We start from the raw sequence: 27,113 nt of genomic DNA, 5'->3' as shown, positions 1-27,113 counted from the left end.
AAGCACACCAGCACCAAAGTCAGCAGGGGCCTAGGGAAACGCCACGGGGTATCTGTGCAGTGGGACAGTGAGCATTCACCTGTTGGATGATGACTGACAGACTCAATGCAAATTGTTCATTAATAGGTAGTTTCCAAAGGCCTATGCTGGACAGCACCATTATGTGCAGCCACACACTCACAGCACTTACTGAGCACCTACTGTGTGCCAGGGCCCGGGCCCACTGCCCTTGGGACTCTCACAATCTAGTCAGAAAAGACCCGCAAGTTTGATTCAAGTTGCCGAGACACCAAGGAGATGGGGGAATGGAAGAGGAGCCCCACACAGTCTGGGTGGTAGGAGACTGCCTGGAGGGCAGCCTACAGCAGGTTGGCCTATAGTGGGTGAGTATTCCAGACAAAGGGGAGAGCTGGGTGCAGACTTCCTCAGAGGTGAAAACCACCAGCAGGTTCCGGAAGCCAAGGGAAGGCTGCAGGCTGGAGGACAGTGTGCAGAGACAGGCAGGGAGGTGGCTGGAGCCCGAGAGTGGTGAGGATTTCGGACTTGATCCTATGGGCGATAAAAAGCCAACAAAGGGATTTCAGGGGCACAGAAACCTAATGAGATCAAAGTTTTAATAAAAACACTTGGCTTCCAACTTGGGGGAGAGAGAGAGGAGGCAACGAGGCTCTTGTGACCAACCGTCCAGGGAACTGATGAAGGCAGGAGAGGGTGGCAGCAGGACTAGAGAGAAGCATGCAGGCTTCTTGCTTTATGAGAGATGGAGGGGCAGGGAGGGAGGGGTGGGACTCTCTTGAGCAACTTGGGGCACAGTGATGCCCTATGCTGAGCCAGCAAAGGAGGTCTGTCTGGGAGGAAGCTGGTGACACTCGACTGTGAGCTGCTGAGCCTCAGACATCTATGGGGTGCCAAAGGAAGACATGCAGCTCCCAGGAAAAGGCCTGCCTGGAGGCAGACATCCACATGTCCCTCATCCTCCCCGACCTGCTGATCTGAACACACCATTTCACTGCCTCCAGATGCAAATGACAACTTAAGCTGCTATATAAAGTTCTTGTGTTGCAATGTTTCCTTTACAATCATGAAATTTTTCTGGGTTCTTTCAACATTTAATGTTGCAAAAGTTTGTGGTCAATTTGATTTTGTTCTTTTATCAGCTTTTTTGGCTGGGTCCTTTGCAGCGCTCTTTTCTTATCCTTGACAGTCAACGATTCCACCAGGATGTGTCTCAGTATCATATTGGTACTTTTTAGCTGACACTCAGGGAGTGCCTTCCTGTCTGCATACTCAGGTCTTCCATGCAGGAGAACCACTGTGGCATCTGTTTCGCCTGTTTTCGTATCCTCCTTATGAATGCCAAACATCACACCCGGGCTCTCTGTCCCCTTTCTGTCATCTCCTCTCTCACATGTCCCCATGGCTTTGGTGTTTCCTCCTTCATATTCTGGGAAGGCTTCTCAAGTTTGCCCCAAACATCACTGGTTGCTTATTCTGTTGTGTTGATTCTGCTTCTTTACAGCTTCAGGTAAATACTTTGTTCCTCTGATCACATCCGTGTGCCTCCGTAACAGTCCCTCCTTGACTCAGCGCGCTTCTCTTCTCCATCTGTGGCTTCCTACCCGCCAGCCCCTTTCCTTCTCAGCCTGTCTTCATGTCATTTTTTTGCTTTTTGCTTAATCATTGGCATTTTTTAAATTCGTAGAGCATGATGAACATATTTACAGAAGTATCCCACCCCACGCCCACGACGAGCTTCCCTCAAAGGTCCCCATCAGTTCTGCTCACGTGGGGTGCTTCATGAACCCTCTCTCTGCTCACTACCTGGAACAGTGGTGCAAATGAATGTTTATACCCATTTTCGAGGATCCCATCAGGGACAAGTGCAGGGCAGTGGCCCATCAGGGTAGTGTCTACAAGGGAACTTCGGTCCATCTCTCTTCAGTGACTGGAGGAGCCCCTGGCCAGCATCCTTCCACACAGTGCTGCTTGCAGGCACAGGACTGGCCCCCACCTTCCCGGCTTCCAGCGTGGTAGCAAGCCTGCCTGAACCTGGGAGCTCCTCAGGGCCCACTTCCAAATGCCACTGAGCCACGGCAGGGAACAAGAATCAAAGAGCACCCCACCCGCCACCCATGCCTATGGCCCCCTCCAAGGGTGTCAGTGGGGTTCAGTGGGCCCTACAGGCCCTCCTCGAATCTAGCCCCATCTGCAAGTCCCAAAGAAACTTTTCTAAAGTTTCTGGAATGCGGATGCAACCCTCACTGGTTTTTGCCCCATTTTTATGTTCCATTCATTTCACTGGGATTCTGAGAGGGGGAAGATAAACTTGGGTTCAAGCTACCCTAACTGACCCAGGAGTTCCATGGAAACAGAATTCTGAAAAAAAATAAATAAATAAATAAAAAATTAAAAAAAAAACACCCAAGCATCCTACCCAAATCCCGTCATTGTGGCAAGAAAAATAGTTGCTATTCTGTAAATAGGACAGATGAAGCCTTTTGAGAGTATCCTCAGGAAACCAAAACAAATGAGTCAGACTCAATAGAGATCTGGAAAAACTGGTTTCAAGCACTCAAAAGAACTTAAGTCTCTATGGAAGATATTCCCAGGAAGGATCCTTGCTCTCCATCCTTGTTTTATGGCTACAGCACTCACATTTAAACATTGACTCACACACCTTCATGAAAATGAAGGTTGCTAACATGCTTTTACCTCATTTTCTTGCATTCTTCTAATCACTTTACAACAGTGTTTCTGTTATTTTGATTTTTCAGGAGTTCAAAAACGAAAAGGTGTGATGCAGGCATTTCCTTTAAAATATTGTTGGGGTCATCTCACCTTGGGGCCGGGGGTGAATCACAGGTAACTGAGGCTGCTCAGGGTGAGGCTGAGCTCAGGAAGAGCAGGATCTGCTTCTTCCACAACAGCCTGGAAACAAGCCTCCAAGTCCATCCACATGCTCGAGAAGAAGATGCTGTGAGTGGCCCAGCCGGGCAGCAGTGCATGTTTCCTATCAGTTAGGGGGATACTGCAAGATCTGCCTCAACTGCAGAGCTTCCTGTTCAAATTAGCCAAATCCAAGAGGACACTCCCACCACTCAGGGACCGGGGGGAGAGGCCCTTCCCTTCCTGTGCATGAAGACACCATATTTTCTGGGTTTAACAGGATCAGTCGTCGTGCACAGGAACCAAAAGGCTCAGGTAAGCAGCTTCTCCATGTGGCTCCTGCAGGGCTCAGAGAGGCCCTCTGAGAAGCTGGAAGGCACCGTAGGGATCCAGCTGCATACGAAGTCACCTGGGGAGCAATTTTACACCCAGCGCCAGCACCTGCCCAGAGATTGACCCTAATTGAGAGGGGAGGGGCCTGGGCACCAGCATTTCAGAAACACTCTTTGAATGGTTCTAATACGTAGACGTCTCTGAGCAGATGAACCTCTAAGCAAATTTCAAAGGACATAAGGTTGTAAAGTTCACTTTCTCTACATTTTAGAATCCCTTTCCATCTCATAGGCAGCAGCAGCAAAAGAATCTAAGTTTTAAAATGGACTTTAAAATTGTCTTTCTCCATCAATGCTGGAAATGGCCAGTGAGGTGATTATTCAATTATTTTGTTTTTTATTTCCACCTCTGTACTAACTAATTGGATTTGCTATTTTAAATGTCTTACTAAAATATTAATCATTTTCTATTGAGCCTATTGCTACAGTATTTCCTTATCATTCTGGCTCCAGTGTTATTATTATACATTTTGCCTTCTAAATTCTTAACATATTTAATCACTCCAAAAATATCAGCTATAAAAGGCAGTTACTGGGCAACAAGAGACCCACTGAACTGAATGGCTGGCATGTGAGCGGGGGAGGAAACCACCGTCTAAACCTGCAGCAGGAAGTGGCCACGAGGTCAGAGGTCCTCGGCAGAAAACACGTGTCACAGAATTAATTATGAATAGAAGAAGTGAGTCTAAGGACTGGATGAGCAAAGGAAAATGCACATACATGATGGTCAAGTTCCAAATACCCAAGTGATGGCACCACGCTGCCGCCTTCACGCGAGCAGATGTCTGTGGCTGCCAAGGCAGACAGAATAAGGAGTTCTGCTGAAGCTGGCACTCCTCACTCTTCCCTCCACCAGCATCCTGACAGCCAGCTGCATGGTCTCAGTCAGTCGCATGGTCTCAGTCAGTGACCAATGCTGTGAGGATAGCAGAGCCCGGGTCAGAGATGGTGAGTGTGCGGCTGAGGCCCCACACAGCTAGGTGGACAGGAAAGGCCTCTCTGAAGAGGAGACTCGTGGGCAGGGACTTACATGGGGTGGGGGTTGTCCGGCCCGAGAGACCAGCAGCCTCCAGGTAACCTTGGACTGCAAGAAAACAGGCCCCCAGTGACACACAGACTACCAAAGAGTGAGTCGACAGGAAACAAGGAGAACAAGTCTGGGATTCCGCTGAGCACCTGACACAGGGTGGCTGCATCAGCATCAGCGCCAGGCTGCCTGAGGTGGGGACCGAACGCTGAGTCCCGCAGAGGGCACCAAAGAAGGACTGGACCCTCTGGGGCCTTTCTACTCCTGACCCACCTCCCCTGAAGGCAAGAGCAGAAGCAACCTGGTACTGGTCAGCAAAGACTGACCGCAAAACCACTTGAGTGCCTCATGGTATTGGGTTTGCAAGTGATGGTGAGTAAGAGGCTTCTGACCCAGCAGCCTGGGGCCTGGCGGCGGGGGGGGTACCGGCTTCAGATCAAACTGGGAAGAAAGTGCCCAGCCTCAAAGTTCCCTTAACCCAGATCACCCATCAGACTTAAACTGTTCTAGGGCCCAGGAAAAAACGCAGGGTCCCAAATTAATTTTATAAAATGGACATAACCTTGATTCTAAAACCTAAACACAAACTCTCTCTCTCTCTCTCTCTAAAACTTCAGGCCAATTCCACTTTAATATAGAGATGAAGTTCTATTTTTAAATGTCAGCAAATTAAATATAGTTTTATATTGGGTAAATAATAGATGATGGCCAGGCAAAGGTTATTTGAGGTGTGTAAGAACTGTTCAACATTAGGAAGTCTATTAATATAGGAACATCTCAACAGCTGCCAAAAAGACAGTTGTTAACCTTGTCATTCGTTTCTGACTGAATGCCGAGAACAGTGCCTAGCACATGGCAGGTGCCAGATGGCTGGTGAATGAATGAATGCTAACTTTTAAAACATGATAATTTATAGTCATAAAACAAGTTTCCATTAGATTCTTAAAAGGCTAAATAAAAACTAGTAACTTAGGTGTCCAACTTAATAAATTTAAAAAGAAAAATAGTAGAGAAGGAAGAAAATTTAAATAAAACTGGAGACATCAATGAAAAGAAAAACAAAGATTAAAAAGAGAACAACAAAGCCAAAAGCCAGTGGTTTAGACAGACAGACAAATTTCTGGAAAAATATATTTAAAAAAAGAAAAATGCCTAAGTAAGTAATATTGGTTAAAACAAACAAACAAAAAACAAACAAACAAAAAAACTAAACTAAACTAAACTACATCCAGAGCATATATTAAAGAGTTCTAGCAAGAGCTTTTTTCCAATAAGCTTGAAAATTTTCAAAAAACTGACAGTCAAAATGGACTCGAAAACACATTTTAAAAAGCCTGAATACTCTCATAATTAATACAAAAATGAAAACAATGGTTTAAGTATTTCCCACAAAGAAACACCAAGCTCAGGTGGTTTTACATGTGAAGCTGTCAAATTGTCAAGAAATACATTCCAATCATATACAATCTCTTCCAGAACAGATAAAAACAAAGAATATCCTCAATTCATTCTTGACCTTGTTACTAAAAAAAATGAGGATCATACAAGAAAAACAAAATTATGGGTCCATTTCATACATGAATATAAATGGAAAAATACTAATTAGCAACTAGACTCTTAACAGTGGATTAAAAATAATAATAATATACCATAATTGATTTGATCCGAGGAATGGAAAGACTGTTTCATATTAGAAAAGCTACAATCATATAGTGAATTAAGGAATATAATAGAATCATCTCAATCGACCCAGAAAAAGCATTTAGTAAAATTTAACACACATTAATAACCAAGCCCCACAGTGGGGGGGGACAACCTACAAAAACTTAGCCAGGCAGAGTGGCACTCGCCTGCAGTCCCAGCTACTTGGGAGGAGGAAGGATCACCTGAGCCTAGGAAAGCAAGGCTGCAGTGAGCCATGATTGCACCACTGCACTCCAGCCTGGGTGACAGGGAGGCCCTGTCTCAAAAAAAAAAAAGAAAAGAAAATCAGGAAGGAAGGAAACGAGGTTACCCACAATCACCATTACTATTCCTACTCTAGCAGAGGGCCTAGCCACAGAAATGCAACAGTAAGAGGGAATTAAATGCCTAAGACTGGAAAGAAGGAAATGAAGCCATCAGGACTTTCAGATGACACAGACAATGGTGCAGAGCTTGGGCTAAAGGCATGGACTCTGGGTGCGATTGCCTGGGCTTGAATCCCTCCTCTGCCACTCACCACTCATACGGCCCCGGACACGTTCCTTAACCTCCAAATGCCCCAGTTTCAAAATGGGTAACAACAGTGCCCGAATCTCACTATGACCTATGTTATTAGCTGTCTTAGAACAGAGCCTGCACACCGTGCACTATTAGGTGTTTGCTGCTATTACAGCGAAGAAAACACAAAAGACTCAACAGACACATGTTTAAAGCAAACAGTTTTAAATGAAGCTGGTTATAAGTCAACAGCACTACTATCTACCAGCAATCAACAACTAGAAAACAATTTTAAATAAATATACAGTATTTATAATAGCAGATAAACTATAAATACCCACATATAAATCTAACAAAAGATATGAACAACCTTAACAAATCAAATTATAAACATTCACTAAAAGACTTTAAAGCAAGTCTAAATAAATGGAGAGAGAGTTTTGTTCATAAATACTCCAACTGAAATCCCAAGAGGGTTTTTCACGGCACTCAATAAGCAGGTTATAATATGTAGATGGAAGTGGACAAGACCAATAATTGCCAAAACATAGCTGAAGAAGAGGCATAAGGCAGCAGGGGCTTTGCTACCAGACACAAGGCCTTGTTCTGAAGCTACAGTCATTACAGCAGGGTGGTATCAGTGCGGGCCAGTGGAGCAGTATAAACTACAGCCTGTGGACCGGCCCACCACCTGGATTTCTCTATAGCCCATGAGCTAAGAATGATTTTTTATTTATAAATAGTTGAAAAACCCAGTTAAAGGATAATATTTTGCAGCACATGAAAGTTATACAAAATTCACGTTTCAGTGTCCATAAATAAATAAAGCCCTATTGGAAACCAGCCACGCTCATGCATTTATATATTGCCTGTGGTTGCTTTTACACTACAATAACAAAGTTGAGTAGTGGCAACAGAGATTACATGGTTCTCATGGCTGAAAATATTTACTACCTGACCTTTTACGGAAAAAGTTTGCTAACCTCTGGGGCACAGAACACAGAAAGAGTTCCACGCATATGGAACTTTCATATTCAGCAGAGACAGCATTGCAGATCAATGGGGAAAGGAGGAAAACTTGGTTATCCATATGAGGAGAGAAAAAAACTACACTTCTGTCCCACAGAATACAGGAAAATCAACTCCAGGTGGATTAAGCATGTACATGTCAAAACAAAGCTTTACTTTTTTAAAAAGAGTAAATATCTTTCTGACCTTGGAATACAGAAGGATTTCTTAACTGACTCGCCAAAAGCATTAACCATAAGAGAAAAGATTGAAAAGTTTGATTAAAATTAAAAATGTCTTTAAAATGTCATTGAAAGACACCATAAAGAAAGCGAAGATGAACTCAGCTCTGGACCAAGCAGAACTAACAGACATCTACAGAATTCTATACCACAAATCAACAGATATACATTCTTCTCAGCACCACATCACACTTATTCTAAAATTGACCACATAATTGGTAGTAAAACACTCCTCAGCAAATGTAAAAGAACAGAAATCACGGCAAGCTGTCTCTCAGACCATAGTGCAATCAAATTAGAACTCAGGATTAAGAAACTCACTCAAAACCGAACAACTACATGGAAACTGAACAACCTGCTCCTGAATGACTACTGGGTACATAACAAAATGAAGGCAGAAATAAAGATGTTCTTTGAAACCAATGAGAGCAAAGACACAACATACCAGAATCTCTGGGACACATTTAAAGCAGTGTGTAGAGGGAAATTTACAGCACTAAATGCCCACAAGAGAAAGCAGGAAAGATTTAAAATCGACACCCTAACATCACAATTAAAAGAATGAGAGAAGCAAGAGCAAACAAATTCAAAAGCTAGAAGGAGGCAAGAAATAACTAAGACCAGGGCAGAACTGAAGGAGATAGAGACACAAAAAGACCTTCAGAAAATCAATGAAATCCAGGAGCTGGTTTTTTGAAAAGATCAATAAAACTGATAGACCGCTAGCAAGACTAATAAAGAAGAAAAGAGAGAAGAATCAAATAGATGCAATAAAAAATGATAAAGGAGATATCACCACCAATCCCACAGAAATACAAACTACCATCAGAGAATACTATAAACACCTCTACACAAATAAACTAGAAAATCTAGAAAAAACAGATAAATTCCTGGACACATACACCCTCCCAAGACTAAACCAGAAAGAAGCTGAATATATGAATAGACCAATAACAGGCTCTGAAATTAAGGCAATAATTAATAGCCTACCAACCAAAAAGAGTCCAGGACCAGACGGATTCACAGCCAAATTCTACCAGAGGTACAAAGAGGAGCTGGTACCGTTCCTTCTGAAACTATTCCAATCAATAGAAAAAGAGGGAATCCTCCCTAACTCATTTTATGAGGCCAACATCATCCTGATATCAAAGTCTGGTAGAGACACAACAAAAAAAGAGAGTTTTAGACCAATATCCGTGATGAACATTGATGTGAAAATCCTCAATAAAATACTGGCAAACCAAATCCAGCAGCACATCAAAAAGCTTATCCACCATGGTCAAGTCGGCTTCATCCCTGGGATGCAAGGCTGGTTCAACACACACAAATCAATAAATGTAATCCATCACATAAACAGAACCAACGACAAAAACCACATGATTATCTCAATAAATGCAGAAAAGGCCTTCGACCAAACTCGACAGCCCTTCATGCTAAAAACTCTCAATAAACTAGGTATTGATGGAACGTATCTCAAAATAATTAGAGCTATTTATGACAAACCCACAGCCAATATCATACTGAATGGGCAAAAACTGGAAGCATTCCCTTTGAAAACCAGCACAAGACAAGGATGCCCTCTCTCACCACTCCTATTCAACATAGTGTTGGAAGTTCCGGCCAGGGCAATCAGGCAAGAGAAAGAAATAAAGGGTATTCAATTAGGAAATGAGGAAGTCAAATTGTCCCTGTTTGCAGATGACATGGTATATTTAGAAAACCCCCTTGTCTCAGCCCAAAATATCCTTAAGCTGATAAGCAATTTCAGCAAAGTCTCAGGATACAAAATCAATGTGCAAAAATCAGAAGAATTCCTATACACCATTAACAGACAAACGGAGAGCCAAAATCATGAGTGAACTCCCATTCACAATTGCTACAAAGAGAATAAAATACCTAGGAATCCAACTTACAAAGGATGCGAAGGACCTCTTCAAGGAGAATTACAAACCCCTGCTCAACTAAATAAAAGAAGACACAAACAAATGGAAGAATATTCCATGCTCATGGATAGGAAGAATCAATATCGTGAAAATGGCCATACTGCCCAAAGTAATTTATAGATTCAATGCCATCCCCATCAAGCTACCAATGACTTTCTTCACAGAATTGGAAAAAACTACTCTAAAGTTCATATGGAACCAAAAAAGAGACCACATTGCCAAGACGATCCTAAGCAAAAAGAACAAAGCTGGAGGCATCACGCTACCTGACTTCAAACTATACTACAAGGCTACAGTAACCAAAACAGCATGGTACTGGTACCACAACAGAGATGTAGACCAATGGAACAGAACAGAGGCCTCAGAAATAACACCACACATCTACAACCATCTGATCTTTGACAAACCTGACAAAAACAAGAAATGGGGAAGGGATTCACTATTTAATAAATGGTACTGGGAAAACTGGCTAGCCATATGTAGAAAGCTGAAACTGGATCCCTTCCTTATACCATATACAAAAATTAATTCAAGATGGATTAAAGACTTAAATGTTAGACCTAACACCATAAAAACTCTAGAAGAAAACCTAGGCAATACCATTCAGGACATAGGCATGGGCAAGGACTTCATGACTAAAACACCAAAAGCAATGGCAACAAAAGCCAAAATACACAAATGGGATCTAATTAAACTAAAGAGTTTCTGCATGGCAAAAGAAACTACCATCAGAGTGAACAGGTAACCTACAGAATGGGAGAAAATTTTTACAATGTACCCATCTGACAAAGGGCTAATATCCAGAATCTACAAAGAACTTAAACAAATTTACAAGAAAAAAACAAACAACCCCATCAAAAAGTGGGCAAAGGATATGAACAGACACTTCTCAAAAGAAGACATCTATGCAGCCAACAGACACGTGAAAAAATGCTCATCATCACTGGTCATCAGAGAAATGCAAATCAAAACCACCATGAGATACCATCTCATGCCAGTTAGAATGGCAGTCATTAAAAAGTTAGGAAACAACAGATGCTGGAGAGGATGTGGAGAAATAGGAATGCTTTTACACTGTTGGTGAGAATGTAAATTAGTTCAGCCGTTGTGGAAGACAATGTGGTGATTCCTCAAGGATCTAGAACTAGAATTACCATTTGACCCAGCAATCCCATTACTGGGTATATACCCAAAGGATTATAAATCATTCTGCTATAAAGACACATGGACATGTACGTTTATTATGGCACTACTCACAATAGCAAAGACTTGGAACCAACCCAAATGTCCATCAATGATAGACTGGGTAAAGAAAATGTGGCACATATACACCATGGAATACTATGCAGCTATAAAAAAGGGATGAGTTCATGTCCTTTGCAGGGACATGGATGAAGCTGGAAACCATCATTCTAAGCAAACTATCACAAGGACAGAAAACCAAACACCACATGTTCTCACTCATAAGTGGGAGTTGAACAATGAGAACACATGGACACAGGGCAGGGAACATCACACACCGGGGCCTGTCGGGGGGTAGGGGGCTGGGGGAGGGATAGCATTAGGAGAAACACCTAATGTAAATGACGAGTTGATGGGTGCAGCAAACCAACATGGCACATGTATACCTATGTAACAAACCTGCACATTGTGCACATGTACCCTAGAACTTAAAGTATAATAAAAATGAAAAAGAAAGTGGAGAAAAAAACTTTTAAATGAATGTTACTTTCATGTGATTTTACTTCCCTTGACTCCCTCAACCCTACCATCTATTATTATTATGTTATTCTTCCACAAAACTATTTTTTCAAGAACTAGTTTAGGGATTTTGCATTCAATTCTGTAGTTATACTCAATTCTATATGCTTAATCAGTTTCAATAATCAATTTTAATTCATTTCACCTGTACCAATGCTGCCCAATAGAAATATGCAAGCCATATATGTAATTTAATATTTTCTACTAGTTTCACTTTAAAAGTCAAAAGAAACAGATGAAATTAGTTTCAATAAATTTTATTTAATGTGATATATACAAAATCATTTCAACATGTAATCAATATAATAATTTCTAATGAGATAGTTTATATTCTTCTTTTCCAACATCATATTTGAAATCTGGTGTGTGTTTTATACTTAGGATATATTTCAGTTGGGATTCGTCAGTTTTCCAATACCTCCACCACATGGGCGAGTGGCCACTGTGCTGGTCATCCCAGGCCCACACTCAGGCTTTCCTTAGGCTTAGGTTTGGAAGAATATAAGAACAATCTTTTTTGAGCTCTTGCATTATCTGGATGTGTCTTCCACTGTTTTTATGTATGAAATGACAATCTAGCTAAATAGTAAGAATCTTGGGTCAGTTTCTTTCTCTCCAAATGTTGAAGCAACTGTTCCTTTTTCTTCTGGCATTTAGGGCCACAGAGAAGTCTACAGCATATCTGACTTTGGTTCTTTTCAAAAGAACCTATTTTTTCTTGATGTACAATATACTTGTAGGATTGTTTTTGGTTGTTCCCCCCACCAAAAAAAACAAAAACAAACCAAAAAAAACACCTGATCTCAACAATACTGCCAATATTGCGAGTTCCCTTTTTACCTGGCACATGAAAGCCCTTTTCAAGTGCAGACTCATAGAAGGTCAAGCTTCACGCTCTTTACGAAAAGTACAAAGCACCTCTAAAAAACATACTTTCAATGTCGCATTAACTGAGATCAGAAAGCTAGTAAACTTCGTTCTTATCACATTTTACTCAGAAATCTATATTACTGTCCAAACGACAAATGTCCAAATCGTGGCAGAAAACCACATTACAAGAGAACTATGCCCGCTCCCTAGCACTCAGAGGCCTCATGATGGGCTTAAAGCACCCCCTGGTGTTAGCATGGGGCTCACCAGAGGCTACAGCATGAAAAATGTCCGTAATTCCCCTAAATGCGCATAGCTTCGTTTTTCACCTCTAGCAAGTGCTTCCCCACATTTTATCATTCATTCCCTTCCACTTCCCCCTTTCTCTTCTAACTTCTGTTCAACTGGCGATGAAATTCATCTCTTCAACAGTTGATGACATGCACTTAACATCCACTGCTATGCTAGCCACGAGAGGGAGATGAGAGGCACTGGTCTTCACCTTATGAGATGCCCATTCCAGGGGAAAGTCAGTAACTGATCTTCCCTCCTGAGCCATTTGGTCCTGAAGCCATGAAGTGGGCAATGCCAGGGAAGCATGTACACTAGGCTGGGGGTGGGAGAGCCCGGGGTAGGGAGAATGGAGGCAGGAGCCCAGCACAGGAGGGAGAGGGCACCCACACAGCCAGGGAGACCAGGTAGGGAGGGCATAGACATTTGCACATACACATGTACACACACATACATAGACATGCACGTACATACACATATATCACAGACATAGCCATGCATATATGCACATGTACACATGCATGCAGACATGTACACGTATACATGTATACACTCAGATGCACACATACGCATACGCAGACATGCACAATACAGACATAAACATACACACATGCACACACATACATAGACATTCACATATATAGACATGCACACATACACATATATACACATGCACACTTACAGACACACATACACATTCACATATATACACACATACATACAGACATGCACACACGCATATATACACAAACACAGACATGTACATTTTCCCCCTCTAGCTCTGTTCACTGAGATGACCTGAGAGCTGAACCTCCAAAAGTGGCAAACACTCCATTCTCCAATCAAAGGACCCAGGTCTCCTGGGGAAATGGCTGATTCTGGGGCTGGAGCAGGGAAAGAACAGGATGAGCCAGAAAGCAAGGAACAGCTCAAAGAATGCTGGGCGCAGGCTGAAAGGACACAAAGCCAGCTTGAAGGAGCTCTCCAGAGCCAAATCTGAGGCCATCTGCGCATGAAAATCATGGCAGTAAGAGATTACAGCCCACAGAGTCCAAGTGGAAGGCACAAGCCCATAATGATACAAACAAATGATTAAACTTAGTGAAGCACAGGGTACTTCGATTGTACAAAGTACTTCCTCCAAAATGCTAGTAATTACAAAGAGAAAAGGAGCGGCTTGACTGCAGTCAAGCTGAGAAGCTGGCAGACAGCATCCTCATCGAGAGGCCACGGAGAGCATCTGCAGTCAGGAACAATCTGAAACCTTGAACCACTCAGCAGGACGCAGCAAAGGCAGCACAGCCTCGTTTCTGGAAGGTTTCGGCCCAGGATGCAAAGTCTGACTCTAATCACAAGGAAACACCACACAAATCCAAACCGGGGGCCAGTCAGGAAAATAGCTGTACTGTTCAAAACTGTCAAGGTCAAATCAAGGAAAGAGCACAGACTGTTTGAGACTGAAAGAAACTTACAAAACACCTAACTCATTCTGGACTGGATGCTTCTGCAACAAAAAGCAACAGAGCCAGAAAGCTCCCGCATGGAAGACAGTGGAACGCGCTCCACTTTTAATATCACTACCATTAATCTCTGAAGGCTCTGAAGTTCCCAAAAGTGTCTTTCACAAGTGAATGCTTTGCCTGCTTCTAAACCCGCTTTTCTTAGAAAGCTAATTTCAAAATTGTTAAAAATATATATTTACTTTAATTGCTTGGTTTGGTTATTACTATTAAAATAACAGCATTATTTTCTATCATTTTTTACTGTAAATGAACTCTACTTGTACAAAGTACTTTTATTGTACTACAATAAAAGCTTTGTTAAGCTACCTAGAAACCTAGTCAGAACCCAAAATACTAATATACAGAAATTACTCCCAAGTTTTAAAAACTAACATGGTGCATCATGTAAGAGTATAGACACAGTGTATTTTATTTACAAAGTATTTATTAATGGCCAGGCACAGTGGCTCACGCTTGTAATCCCAGCACTTTGGGAGGCCGAGGCGGGTGGATCGCCTGAGGTCAGGAGTTCAAGACCACCCTGGCCAACATGGTGAAACTCTGTCTCTACTAAAAATAAAAAAAAATTAGCTGGACATGGTGGCAGGCGCCTGTAATCTCAGCTACTAGGGAGGCTGAGGCAGGAAAATCGCTTGAACCTGGGAGGCAGAGGGTGCAGTGAGCCGAGATCACGCCATTGCACTCCAGCCTGGGCAACAAGAGTGAAACTCCGTCTCAAAAAAAAAATTATTAATAACAATATCTAAAATAAATGTATTTCTACTTTATTTTCATTTTTTTTCTTTAAGGGATTTGAGAATATTCCTGAAAATATAAAACTTACATAGAGCAAAGCCTGGTATAATACAAGCCCTTCACTAAGTGAATGTCAGTCCTGCCCTCTGTGACAAGTATTATAAGTATTATCAAGAGGCTTTATTAGTCTAAAAGGGGTCACATCTGGAGATGGAGGAAGTCTACTGGCCAGAAGAAACCGTACGGAGATTTCAATCAGAAAAACCTTAATAACAGTCCAATATGAAAAATTATATATGCATCACTGCTATAAATAGGAAATCGAAGCATTTTAATGCCAAGAATCTTAGTTTTTCTTTACTCTAAAATATCCCCTATAATCCATACCCTGGAGAAAAGTAATAAAGTTGTGCCATTGTTTCGTCCATTTCAGCCCTCCTGAGCCTGCTTTACCCACATTAAATTAAAAACTCAATAAAACCTAATTCATTCAGCCAAGTCCTGTTCCTCTAGTGATAGCTCTTCACTGGAAGCTGCTTTTCAGGTCAGAAACAGACAGCAAGGAATAATAGATGGGAACTAGAAAAATACATGTGTGTCTCACAACAGTAAGCACAAGTGAATATGTTTTGGAAAGGACAAAAATACTAACTAACACTTTTTAAAAACACAAATTTCCCCTTTTTTTTCAAAGGGAAGCTGAAGAAATATGGAATTTAAGGATTAAAATAATTCTCGAAATAAGTTGCTCCAAAAAAAGAAGCTCAACGCGCCCACCCCGCACTGAGACAGGGAGGCACAGGCTCCGGGCCTGGGGCATGCTGGAGCCGCGCGTGATGCTCCCTCCTGTGGTCAGAACCTGTACTTTGGGGCTAGATAAGAGTTTGGATCCAGGCTCTGGAGTGCAAGGCCTTGGGCAAGGGACTCAGACTCTCCTAAGCCTCAATTTCCTCAGCAGTGAGTTGTGGTGCAGGTGCAGGAGGCCATGCGTGGGAAGCCCTGCACAGAGAGGGCTCGGTGGCGCAGGCTCTCGGTCCCACTGCGGTCTCTCCCGTGTCCCACAGTCTCTCTGAGAAAGCTCAGTCCCACAAGGAGCAAGAGCTGTCACAGCCACCACCACATGCTAAGGGGACCCCAGCCCATGCCAAGCGTGCACCAAAGGCCCAAGCCCACTCGCTCAGCTAGGTCGTTTCTAAACCATTCCTTTCAAGGCCTAATGACTAACAGATTTTAACAATTTCATGATGTCTCACTGGGTAGCTTCTAAAGTCTTCACACCTCTTCAAACTAGTGAGATCCACATCTTCAGTCTTCTGTTGCAGGGCGCTGAGGCTTCTGGAACTTGTGCCACATCCCCTTTGATTTCTCTACTTACTGCTCTCCAGATACCTCCTACACTTCTCTCCACTGAGCTGGGGCATTGTTTAGTAGTCAATGTGACTAAATTCTATTTAATTCTAATCCTTATCCACTAATTTTCTTTTCTTTTCTTTTTTTTTTTTTTTTTTTGAGACAGAGTCTTGCTTTGTCACCCAGGCTGGAGTGCAGTGGTGCGATCTCGGCTCACTGCAACTTCTGCCTCCCAGGTTCAAGCGATTCTCCTGCCTCAGCCTCCTGAGTAGCTGGGATTACAGGCACGTGCCACCATACCCGGCTAATTTTTGTGTATATTTAGTAGAGACGGGGTTTCACCTTGTTAGCCAGGATGGTCTCGATCTCCTGACCTCGTGATCTGCCCGCCTCGGCCTCCCAAAGAGCTGGGATTACAGGTGTGAGCCACCACACCCAGCCTCCACTAATTTTCATCCTGGGGCTAACACAACATCATTCCCTCATATATCCATTAATGTGTCCCAGTGAGTGTATTTAAACACCAGGGTCTACACTACTTAGAAACTGAACTGACATCCAAGGCAGGCTGTCAAAACCAATCAAAATAAAGATTTTTTTTTTATGCAAAGCACAGAAAAGGGTACTGGAGAAATTAAGACCAGAAATAACCTACCAGGCCACAACTGACTAAAATCTAAAAAACCGAGGACATAATATGAATTTCAGTGACATTTTCAGTAAAAATAAAATCTTTATTGATTATATTATCATTCGCTGAGTAATCATGAACCAGAAGATAACGGGCATATCAATTTGGAAATGTTTGTGACAATACAGCTAAACACATTTTTATCATACAGTTTTCTTAAGTCATTTATATGTGTATCTATTTTTTTTTCAGGTAAAGAACTCATATTTTATCCTTATCATGAACTTATTTGTCTATAGAGAAAAGGCCTATCTCCTTCTAATTATCTTTATAAAGTTCATATACATGTAACATTTTAATGGCTTCCAAACCATTTTTGTGGTCTATAATACACCCATGGCATATGTTTATAAATATTTTAAATGATATAGCTGGTGCCTGATTTTTCTTTTTTTGAGACGGAGTCTTGCTTTGTCGCCCAGGCTGGAGTGCAGTGGCGCGATCTCTGCTCACTGCAAGCTCTGCCTCCCAGGTTCACGCCATTCTCCTGCCTCAGCCTCCCGAGTAGCTGGGACTACAGGCGCCTGCCACCACTTTGTATTTCTGGTAGAGATGGGATTTTACCATATTAGCCAGGATGGTCTCGATCTCCTGACCTTGTGATCTGCCCTCCTCGGCCTCCCAAAGTGCTAGGATTACAGGTGTGAGCCACTGCGCCCAGCTGGTGTCTGATTTTTTATAAGATAATGGGGTGGTAACAAATTTTATATCCAAAACTTAAAATCTCCAGCCTGCATATTGTAAGATACTGCATTCAGAGATTTTACTTGGGAACATAAAACTATCACCTTATTTCTTTAAAAACAAAAACAAAACTTCTAAGAAACAAACAAAAAACCCCACCATATAAACCTTCATGATTAGAATCAATTTCAGTAGTTCCCAATTTAACTATTAAAGTCTTACCAACAGAGTATGTCTCTTTTTATTTTTATTTATTTATTTTTATTTTTATTTTATTTTTTTGAGACAGGTCTCACACTATCACCCAGTCTGGAGTGCAGTGGCATGAGCTTGGCTCACTGTGGCCTCAAACTTGTGGGCTCAAGCCATCCTTCTGCCTCAGCCTCCCGAGTGGCTGGAAACACAGGTATGCACCACCACATCTGATTGTTTTTAATTTTTGCAGAGATGGTGTCTCGCTATGTTGCCCAGGCTGGTATCTAACTCCTAAGCTCAAGTGATCTGCTTGACTTGGCCTCCCAAGTGCTAGGATTACAGACGTGGGCCACCACGCCTGGCCCATTTTTATTTCTTTAACAACAATTTCAATGGAAACAATATTCCTAGCAAAGGAAAAATCCAATAATATTAGGACCAAAAATATCCAAACTAAAAATACTGTTGTCAGGTGTAGAATTTCAGGTAAGGAGAGATTCTGAATAGCTTTTTTCTGAAAGAGTTATAGTATTTGTGATGAAACTGCACCATCTATCTACCAAAAAAAGAAATTTGAGGATCTATTCCTATCACCAAAGTGAAATAATTTAAGACTCAAATCCCTGACTTTCATCAACAATTTAGCTAAATACTATTTGTTATATGCCACTGACTTTAATTAAAACATAACTTGTTCACGATAAGGTCACTGTATCCATCAAGAGGCATTTCAAGATACAAGAAGTTCTTACATTCCCAAATAAATGCCTCTTTAAGACAGTCATCCATGCTAGTCATTCTAGCAATATTTGCTTGCTTATTACAACTTTCTTTCAGAATGGCAACAAAAAACATATATGCAGGTCAAATTCAATACATGCCCACCTGCTCTCACCAGGACAAGATATGGGCATGACGTCTAGCAGTCTCAGAACAAGGCACGGTTTAAAAGATCAAGAAAGTAGAGAAGAGAGCAGTCACAAAACCTTAAAATGAAGAAAGAAGGAAATCTACAAAAAGAAGTACTCCAATAGCTATTTCAAAATAAAAAATTTAAATGAAAAAGCATCTAAAAATCATATTTATTAATAATTAGATATAAAATGAAAAAGAGAAACAAAGGGAAGATCATGTAAAAGGAGACTGAAAAATTAGGAGTGAGAAATATTTAAATACTTTAAAGTGAGTGAACAGTCTTTGAAACTGTTGGCCATTAGCCTAAAGCATCTTCATATATAAACCTTTAGAAAGCGTAAGAAACACTGTAATAAAATGGTTCTTTTGATGGTTTTTCAAAAACTTCTTCATAAACCTGAAGAAAGAAAAAAAAACGCTGGCAGGAGCTAATATCTTACTATTAACAAAGTTTATATTTCCTCTTGAAAAGAGAGCAAAAAAGTCAGGATAATGAAGAAAACGCTTAAAGCAATCTGATTCACATATTTATTCTATAATGTATTATTCAAGTCCATTAGTACAATAAGAAATGGCTTTACTTCCAATGCAACTTCAAAGACAGGCTGGAGAGAGGCCCAAATCACAAATATGCATTTCTTTGGCATTGAAAAAGTCCTCCAAAAAAATAAAAAGTATCAAGACTAAGGAAGGGCACACCACAATTTATGTGAAAAGCACAGAAAACACCTGTTTTGTATTTTTTAATGAGACAGAGAGAAAATAAGCAATTATTATGATAATATGTATAAATCGATAATGATGATAGATTCAGCATACATGCTTTGAGGATATATTTTTATTTTTATTTATTTATTTTTTTTGAGACAGAGTCTCGCTCTGTTGCCCAGGCTGGAATGCAGTGGTGCAGTCTCGGCTCGCTGCAACTTCCACCTCCTGGGTTCAAGCAATTATCTTGCCTCAGCCTCCTGAGTAGCTGAAACTACAGGCACACACCACCATGTCCGGCTAATTTCTGTATTTTTAGTAGAGACGGGGTTTTACTATGTTGGCCAGGCTAGTCTTGAACTCCTGACCTCGTGATTCGCCCACCTCGGCCTCCCAAAGTGCTGGGATTACAGGTGTGAGCCACCGCACCTGGCCTGAGGATATAGTCTTACATTTGCCTCTCTGTGAAATCAACAACGGTATGTGGAAGCCTGGACCTGAAGTATGTCTAGAAGTAAGCAGCTTTGCAAGCACTTTGAAACACAAAACTGACCACCAAATAGGCCACATTAAAAGTCTCATCAATTCCAAATAATCAATTTCATTACATTAGATATTATTATTAAAAAGACTTTTAAAAATCTTTATGTGTAAAAAACTAAAAAAAGAATCCCAACTGCCCATATGTTAAAATTGTAACAAAGTACTTCATATTAAAATTCAAGGAATTTTTAATATTCAATATCAAATTCAATATTCAAGGAATTTAGAAGTCAAGGATAAACCATGCTTAAAAGGAGCTGTGCAATTGGAAATATATGTAGGTTTAAAACGACAACGACTCAAAATAAAGGAGCTGTGTGCTTTATTCAAGAGACTAGGAAAAGTCAATGCCCAAAGAAATTAAAAGGAATAACAGAGTAGAAATTAATCAAATAAAACAAAAGTGAGTATCTATAAAACTGAAAGTTGATTCTTTGCTAGAGAGTGTTTATTTTAATAGTTTTTTCAAAGTCTCACCAAGAAATAAAAAGACATAAAATTTTGGGAAGAAAAGAAAAACTAAGTATAGATAAGATATTTTAAAATCATAAAGGCTACTTCAAACATCTTTATGCCATGACTGTAAGACATGAATGAAATAAACAATTTCCTAGAGAAACATTGTGGAAGAGACAGCTGGTCGACCCTGTTTCTGATCTCCGCTTTGGCAAGGCTTCCCGCCACTGTGTGCGGCCCACATGTGAGACGTGTGCTGGGTCCAGGAACCCTCGGCCTCTAGCCAGGGAGGCAGCCTCTTCCACTTACCCACGTGCCTTGCAAGCACTACCATTGTCTGAGTATGGCAGGCACTGAGAAAATTTGACACGTTCTAGTTTGTGATAATGGAATTCCTGATTTCTGGCTATGCAAAGGGATGCCTAAAATAGAGATTTCACTTCATGGTCTCCTTTGTGACAAAGTTCTAGCCAACATAATGTAAGTGGAAGTGCTGTACAACTTCCAGTAAATATCCTGAAGGAGGAGGGCAGGCCTTCTCCTTCCTCCCTTTTCTCCCTCTTGCTGGCTGGAAGCTGAAGCTATGCTGGCCTGTGAGGCACCCTGAGGAAGGGAGGCCACATCATGCTGTGGAGGAATGAGGCAGAAGGCGTCAGGGTCACTGCCACCTGGATGGCTACCTCTAGACTGACCCATGAGATAAAACACTTTATACTTCATTTACGCCACTAATGTTTTAGCTTTCTTTTGCTTGCAGGTAAATCTAAACCTAACAGAGTCAAACATTAATTACCAAAATAAGAAAGAAAAAGCAGAAAAATGGAATATAACCACTAAGGAAGCTGACTTAGTAAAAAAAAAAAATTAGTTTGAAAGGACAGCTAATAACATTAAGATGGTGATACTAAGAAAAGAATGAAAAGAGAAGGAACTAGCAAAGGACAGAGAGAAGGGGGACTGGCCTGGCAGGAGGGGCGCCAGAGGAGAGTGCTGTGCTGGAGGCCATGCCAAGGACGGAGAGAGTGGCCAACAGCATCAAAACGCTGTCGCAGGACACAGACATAACCAGCAGATATAACAACTGAGAGGTCAGGTGACCCTGCAGAGGGCAACTCAGGCAACTCGGACGAAGGTGGAGAGCCAGCGGCCTCCCTGGAATGGGGTTAGGAGAGAGTGGGAAGAGGTAGATTGTAGACAGCAAAAGATAAGCGATTATTTTAAGGCGTTTTGCTACATAGACAGGCAAGGCAATGGAGTGGAAGTTAGTGGTAAAAGTCAAGTCAAGCGAAGATCAATACGATTCCAGTCACAACAAGGTTTTTCATGGAACCACACAAACTGATCCCACAATTATATAAAGCCATAAAGACTTACTCACAATCAAGACAACCTGGAGAGTGGGGGAGGAGTGGAGGAACATTTAGAAAGGCTTTCCCAGAGGTAAAACCATAGTGCTGAAACAAGGAGAGACACAGCAGAGCCCGGAAACACGTAGTGCCTGGGCTCCCTAGAGAGGTGGGGGTACAAAGGCAGGGTAAGGAAGCCTCGGCTGGCTACCACACAGCAGAAAATCACACTTCCAGACCACGCAGAGACCTAGACGTGAAAAAGAAGACTAAACTAGAGACTACCTTTACAACCAGGATAGGACAGCTTCTTCAGACAAATTCAAAAATAAAGTATAACTGCACCTTAAACTCTTGGCCAAAACAAAAAGAAAAAAATAAATAATGTATAAAGAAAAAGGCTGTTTAAATTTTACATCAAAATAGAAGTTTGGCCAGGTGCAGTGGTTCACCTTGGGAGGCCAAGGCAGAAGGATCGCTTGGAGCCTAGGAGATCAAGACCAGCCTGGCTAACATAGCAAAACCCCCCTACAAAAAATACAAAAATTAGCCAGGTGTGGTAGCGTGTGCCTGTAGTCCCAGCTACTCGGGAGACTGAGGTGGGAGGATCACTTGAGCCTGGGAGGCAGAGGTTGCAGTGAGCCGAGATTCAGACCACTGCACTCCAGCCTGGGCAACAGAGCCAGACTCTGTTTCAATAAAAAAAAAAAGTTTTTTAAATAAAAAGGCAAAGTCAGACAAGCGATAGATTGGAAAAATATTTACAACATATGAGACACAAGGGTGTCATTATATATTATGTATACAACCATAGGATAGACATTCAACATCATTAGCCATTAAGGAAATGCAAATTACAACTATGAAAAAAAATTTTTTTGAGATGGAATCTCACTTTGTCCCCCAGGCTGGAGTGCAGTGGCGCAATCTCGGCTCACTGCAACCTCCACCTCCCGGGTTCAAGCGATTCTCCTGCCTCAGCCTCCTGAGTGCTGGGACTACAGCCCTGTGCCACTATGCCCAGCTAATTTTTTGTATTTTTAGTAGAGACAAAGTTTCCCCACTAGCCAGGATGGTCTCAATCTCCTGACCTCGTGATCTGCCTGCCTTGGCCTCCCAAAGTGCTGGGATTACAGGTGTGAGCCACCACACCCGGCTGAAAAATTTTAAAGTTTGACCGTACCTAGTGCTGACGAGGATGTGAAGGAACTGAAACTCTTATACACTGCTGGTAGGAATGCAAAATGATACAACCACTTTGCAACACAGTTTGGCAATCTTTGTTTTTGTTTTTTTGTAGAGACAGGGTCTCCCTATGTTGCACAGGCTGGTCTTAAAATCCTGGCTTCAAGTGATCCTCACACTTCGGCCTCCCAGAGGGCTGGGATTACAGGTGTAAGCCATAGCACCCAGCCCTATGGTCTGGCAGTTTCTTAAAAAGTTAAGCACACATTTACCGTATGCCTCAGCAGTCCCACTTCTAGGTACAACAGTCCTATCCCCACCCATAGTTTCACTTTCTGCAGTTTCAGTTACCTGCAATCTGAAAATATTACATGGAAAATTCCAGAAATAAACAATTCATTCATAAGTTTTCAATTGCATGCCATTCTGAGTAGGGTGATCAAATCTTGCACAGTTCTGCTGAGGACATATATCATCCCTCTGTCCAGTATATATACACACTGTACACACCATCCACCTGTTAGTCACTTAGTAGCCCTCTCAGTTATCAGATAGTCTAGACTGTGGCAGTATCCCAGTGCTTGTGTTAAAGTAACCCTTATTTTATTTAACAATGGCCCCTAAGTACAAGGGAGTGGTGCTGACATATTGTTAAAATTGTTCTGTTTAATATCAGTTATTGTCCATCTCTTACTGAACCTAATTCATAAAGTAAACTTTATCATCGGAACGTATCATGAAAAAACATGGTATATACAGGGTTTGGTACTATCCACAGTCTCAGGCATCTGCTAGGGATCATGGAACATATCCCCTGCAAATAAGAGGGGTTCTACTGTATTGACACAACATAATGAAAGTATCTGTCAAAACAAAGACTTGAACATTAATGTTCACAGCAGCTTTATTTATAATAGTCCAAACTAGAAGCAACTCAAATGTTCATCAACTGATACATGGATGAACACACTGTGGTATATCCATACAATGGAATACTACTCAGCAATAAAAACGAATAAACTATGGATACATGCTGCCACAACATGGATAAATCTCAGAATAATTATGCTGAGTAAAAACGGCCAGACTGAAAAAAAAACCTCAAAAGAGTGCACATCACGTGATTCCATTTAAACACAATTCCAGGAAATGCAAACTAAGGCACAGTGAACCAGAGCAGAGGGGTGGCTGCTGGGGGTGGGGCGTGAGGAAAGGGGAACATGGAGATGGGCTGGAGGATGGGCTCACCAAGGGCACATGACACTGTGGAGGGTGATGAGTGTGTTCACTATCTTGACTGTCGTTGGCATGGATGTTTGGAAACAGATGTTCATTCTACTGGGAGAATAAATTGGTACAGCCACTTTGAGGAGGAAAGTGGCCTATCTGGTGAAACTAAAGATCTGTGTACTTCCTGGCACAGCACTTCTAAGCCTGGGCATACCCCCAAAGCTGAAATCAGTAAACTATAGCCCACAGCCTGGACCTTGTTTTTGTAAAGTACGTTTTATTGAATACAGCCACACATGCTCATTTACATGGTCTAATGCTGTGGCTGCATTCATGCCACATCGGCAGAATTCAATAGTTGCAAGAGACCATCTGGCTCAAAAAGCCTGAAGTATTTTTATCTGGCCCTTTACAGAAAGTGGCCTGATTCTTGCTGGAAGAGACACTGGCTCTTGAATGCTAGGAGGCATGGAGAGGAGCCATAGAAGCATTGTCTATGAAAGGAAATGGCTGAAAAACCTAAATGTCTATCAATAGAGTAATTAATCAGCAAATAATGGACTATAAGGCTTCAATTAAAATGAATAAACTACATCTACATGTATCAAAACATGAGAGAGAGAAACATGCTGCATGAAGAAAGCAACCCGCATAACAGATCAACACTAGGGTGACATTAGAAACTCACAAAACAACACGAGGCACATCCAAAGTAGAGATACACACCAAGTTCATCCTGGGGACTGCCCTCGGGGGAACAGGACTGGGGCAGGGGGAAAAAGGACTTTGGCTCTTCCTACATGTTTTTTTTGAGACAGTCTTGCTCTGTCATCCAGGCTGGAGTGCAGCAGTGCAATCACAGCTCACTGCAACCTCTGCTTCCTGGGCTCAAGCGATTCTTGTGCTTCAGCCTCCTGAGTAGCTGGGACTACAAGTGTGCACCACCATGCCCAGCTAATGTTTGTATTCTTAGTAGAAAGGGGATTGGCCATGTTGGCCAGGCTGATCTCAAACTCATGGCCTCAAGCAATCCGCCCACCTTGGCTTCCTAAAGTGCTGGGATTACAGGTGTAAGTCACTGCACCTGGCCACATTTTTATTTATTAAAAAAAAAAAAATGTAGCAGGAGAATGGCGTGAATCCGGGAGGCGGAGCTTGCAGTGAGCCGAGATCGCACCACTGCACTCCAGCCTGGGCAACAGAGCGAGATTCTGACTCAAAAAAAAAAAAAAAAAAGTAACAAAAATGTTTTAAGAAGACCAACAAGTTAAATTTAAGTCTGATGTTTATCAATATCCTAAAGAAAATCATACAGACACTTGTTGATTTTCCCCTAACTGTAACATACATCACCCCTGCCTTTGAAGTTCTCACTGACCACTCTTTTTCAAAACAGCAGATGTTCACCAAAAAAGGACACTTTTCCTTTTATCTTCTGAAGCCCAAAGATTTACCAATCTGAAATAATTTACTCTTCCGAGGAGACTCTGAAACACAATCCTAATATGCTTTGCGTAAAAATCATAGCTATAAAATTGAAACCAATGGAGGCTTCAAAGGTGACCTCCACTAGGAGCCTGGAGGGACACATTCAGGGTTTTCGACTGGGTCTCAGAAATAGCACCAGGGACACCAGGACAACCCCTCATGCATACAGAAAGGACTATAATGTATTAACATTCCATCAATGAAAAAACAAACTGCAGAAGGCATTTCTCCTTTCAGCAAGGCCAACAGTGGTGCTGTCAGCAAAGCCTCCGCCGACAACATTCTCCAGTTATTATTGTTAAAAGGGCTCCCTCTACTGTTAGTCTCAATTGCACAGTTCTCATTGGCTATTTCAGGCCCTAGCTTTGTGACAAACTAGGACATGTTAAGCAGAATTATCTAAAACAACCATTAATTCAGCTGGGGAGAAATACATATATGTGTGCATGTGTGTGTACGTATGTGTGCACACATCCCTATATATAAAACTTTTTTAAATTGTTGAGGTATTAGGCTAACTAACCAAGAAATTTCTGTTTAAAAGAAAAAAAAATTCTTCTTCCTCTTTAAAGTGACTGTAAGAGAAACCTGGCTGTGGCATTTGAGACACACCCTGTTGGCCCACAGGTGCCCGCCCCAGTGGTCATGTGCCCAAGGAAAGAGTAGTGGCTGGCAAGAGGCCACAGGTCCCAACAAAAGCACATCACACATGTGTGAGGGAGACTGCGGGGAACCAGGTACAATAGAACACGTATTTAAAAAAAAGACTTAAAAACATTCCCGGCCGGGCGCGGTGGCTCACGCCTGTAATCCCAGCACTTTGGGAGGCCAAGGTGGGTGGATCACGAGGTCAGGAGATCGAGACCATCCTGGCTAACACGGTAAAACCCCGTCTCTACTAAAAATACAAAATATTAGCTAGGAGCAGTGGCGAGCACCTGTAGTCCCAGCTACACGGGAGGCTGAGGCAGGAGAATGGCGTGAACCCGGGAGGCGGAGCTTGCAGTGAGCCGAGATCATGCCACTGCTCTCCAGCCTGGGTGACAGAGCGAGACTCCACCTCAAAAAAAAAAAAAAAAAAAATTCCCAGTCTCTTACTTTGCAATCAGCCAGGATCAGGCAGCCAGCCTCCCAGTCTGCAAACAGGACCTGGGAGAAGGGATGGGCAAGGCCAGAAGGGAAGAGTCAGGGAGTCAGAGCCCAGCAGGCCTTTGGCTCTTGGCTCCTGAGCTCCCCAAATAAGCCGCTGCCCCCTCCCAAGACGGGGCTGGATACCAGGCCAGGGAAGTAGCCCCACAGAGGAAGTCCCACACTTTATATCCTCCCAACTGGGAGGAGGGAGGAATGGCTTTTTTTTTTTCTTTCTGAGGCAGGGTCTCACTCCGTCGCCCAGGCTGGAGTGCCGTGGCACAATCTCAATCCACTACAACCTCCACCTCCCG

At 42.1% G+C, this 27,113-nt stretch overlaps 1 protein-coding gene across 9 annotated transcripts in view; it reads right to left on the bottom strand.

The window, feature by feature from the left end:
* The window catches only part of TRAF3IP1 (TRAF3 interacting protein 1), an 80,015-nt gene that overhangs the window by 16,952 nt on the left and 35,950 nt on the right, over positions 1-27,113 (bottom strand). The window lies entirely within an intron of this gene.

The sequence above is a fragment of the Gorilla gorilla genome, chromosome 11 (genome assembly GCF_029281585.2).
Source record: "Gorilla gorilla gorilla isolate KB3781 chromosome 11, NHGRI_mGorGor1-v2.1_pri, whole genome shotgun sequence".
Lineage (NCBI taxonomy): Eukaryota > Metazoa > Chordata > Mammalia > Primates > Hominidae > Gorilla > Gorilla gorilla.
The sequence above is the reverse complement of the archived record's forward strand: the minus strand, read 5'-3'. Positions and strand labels throughout refer to the sequence as shown.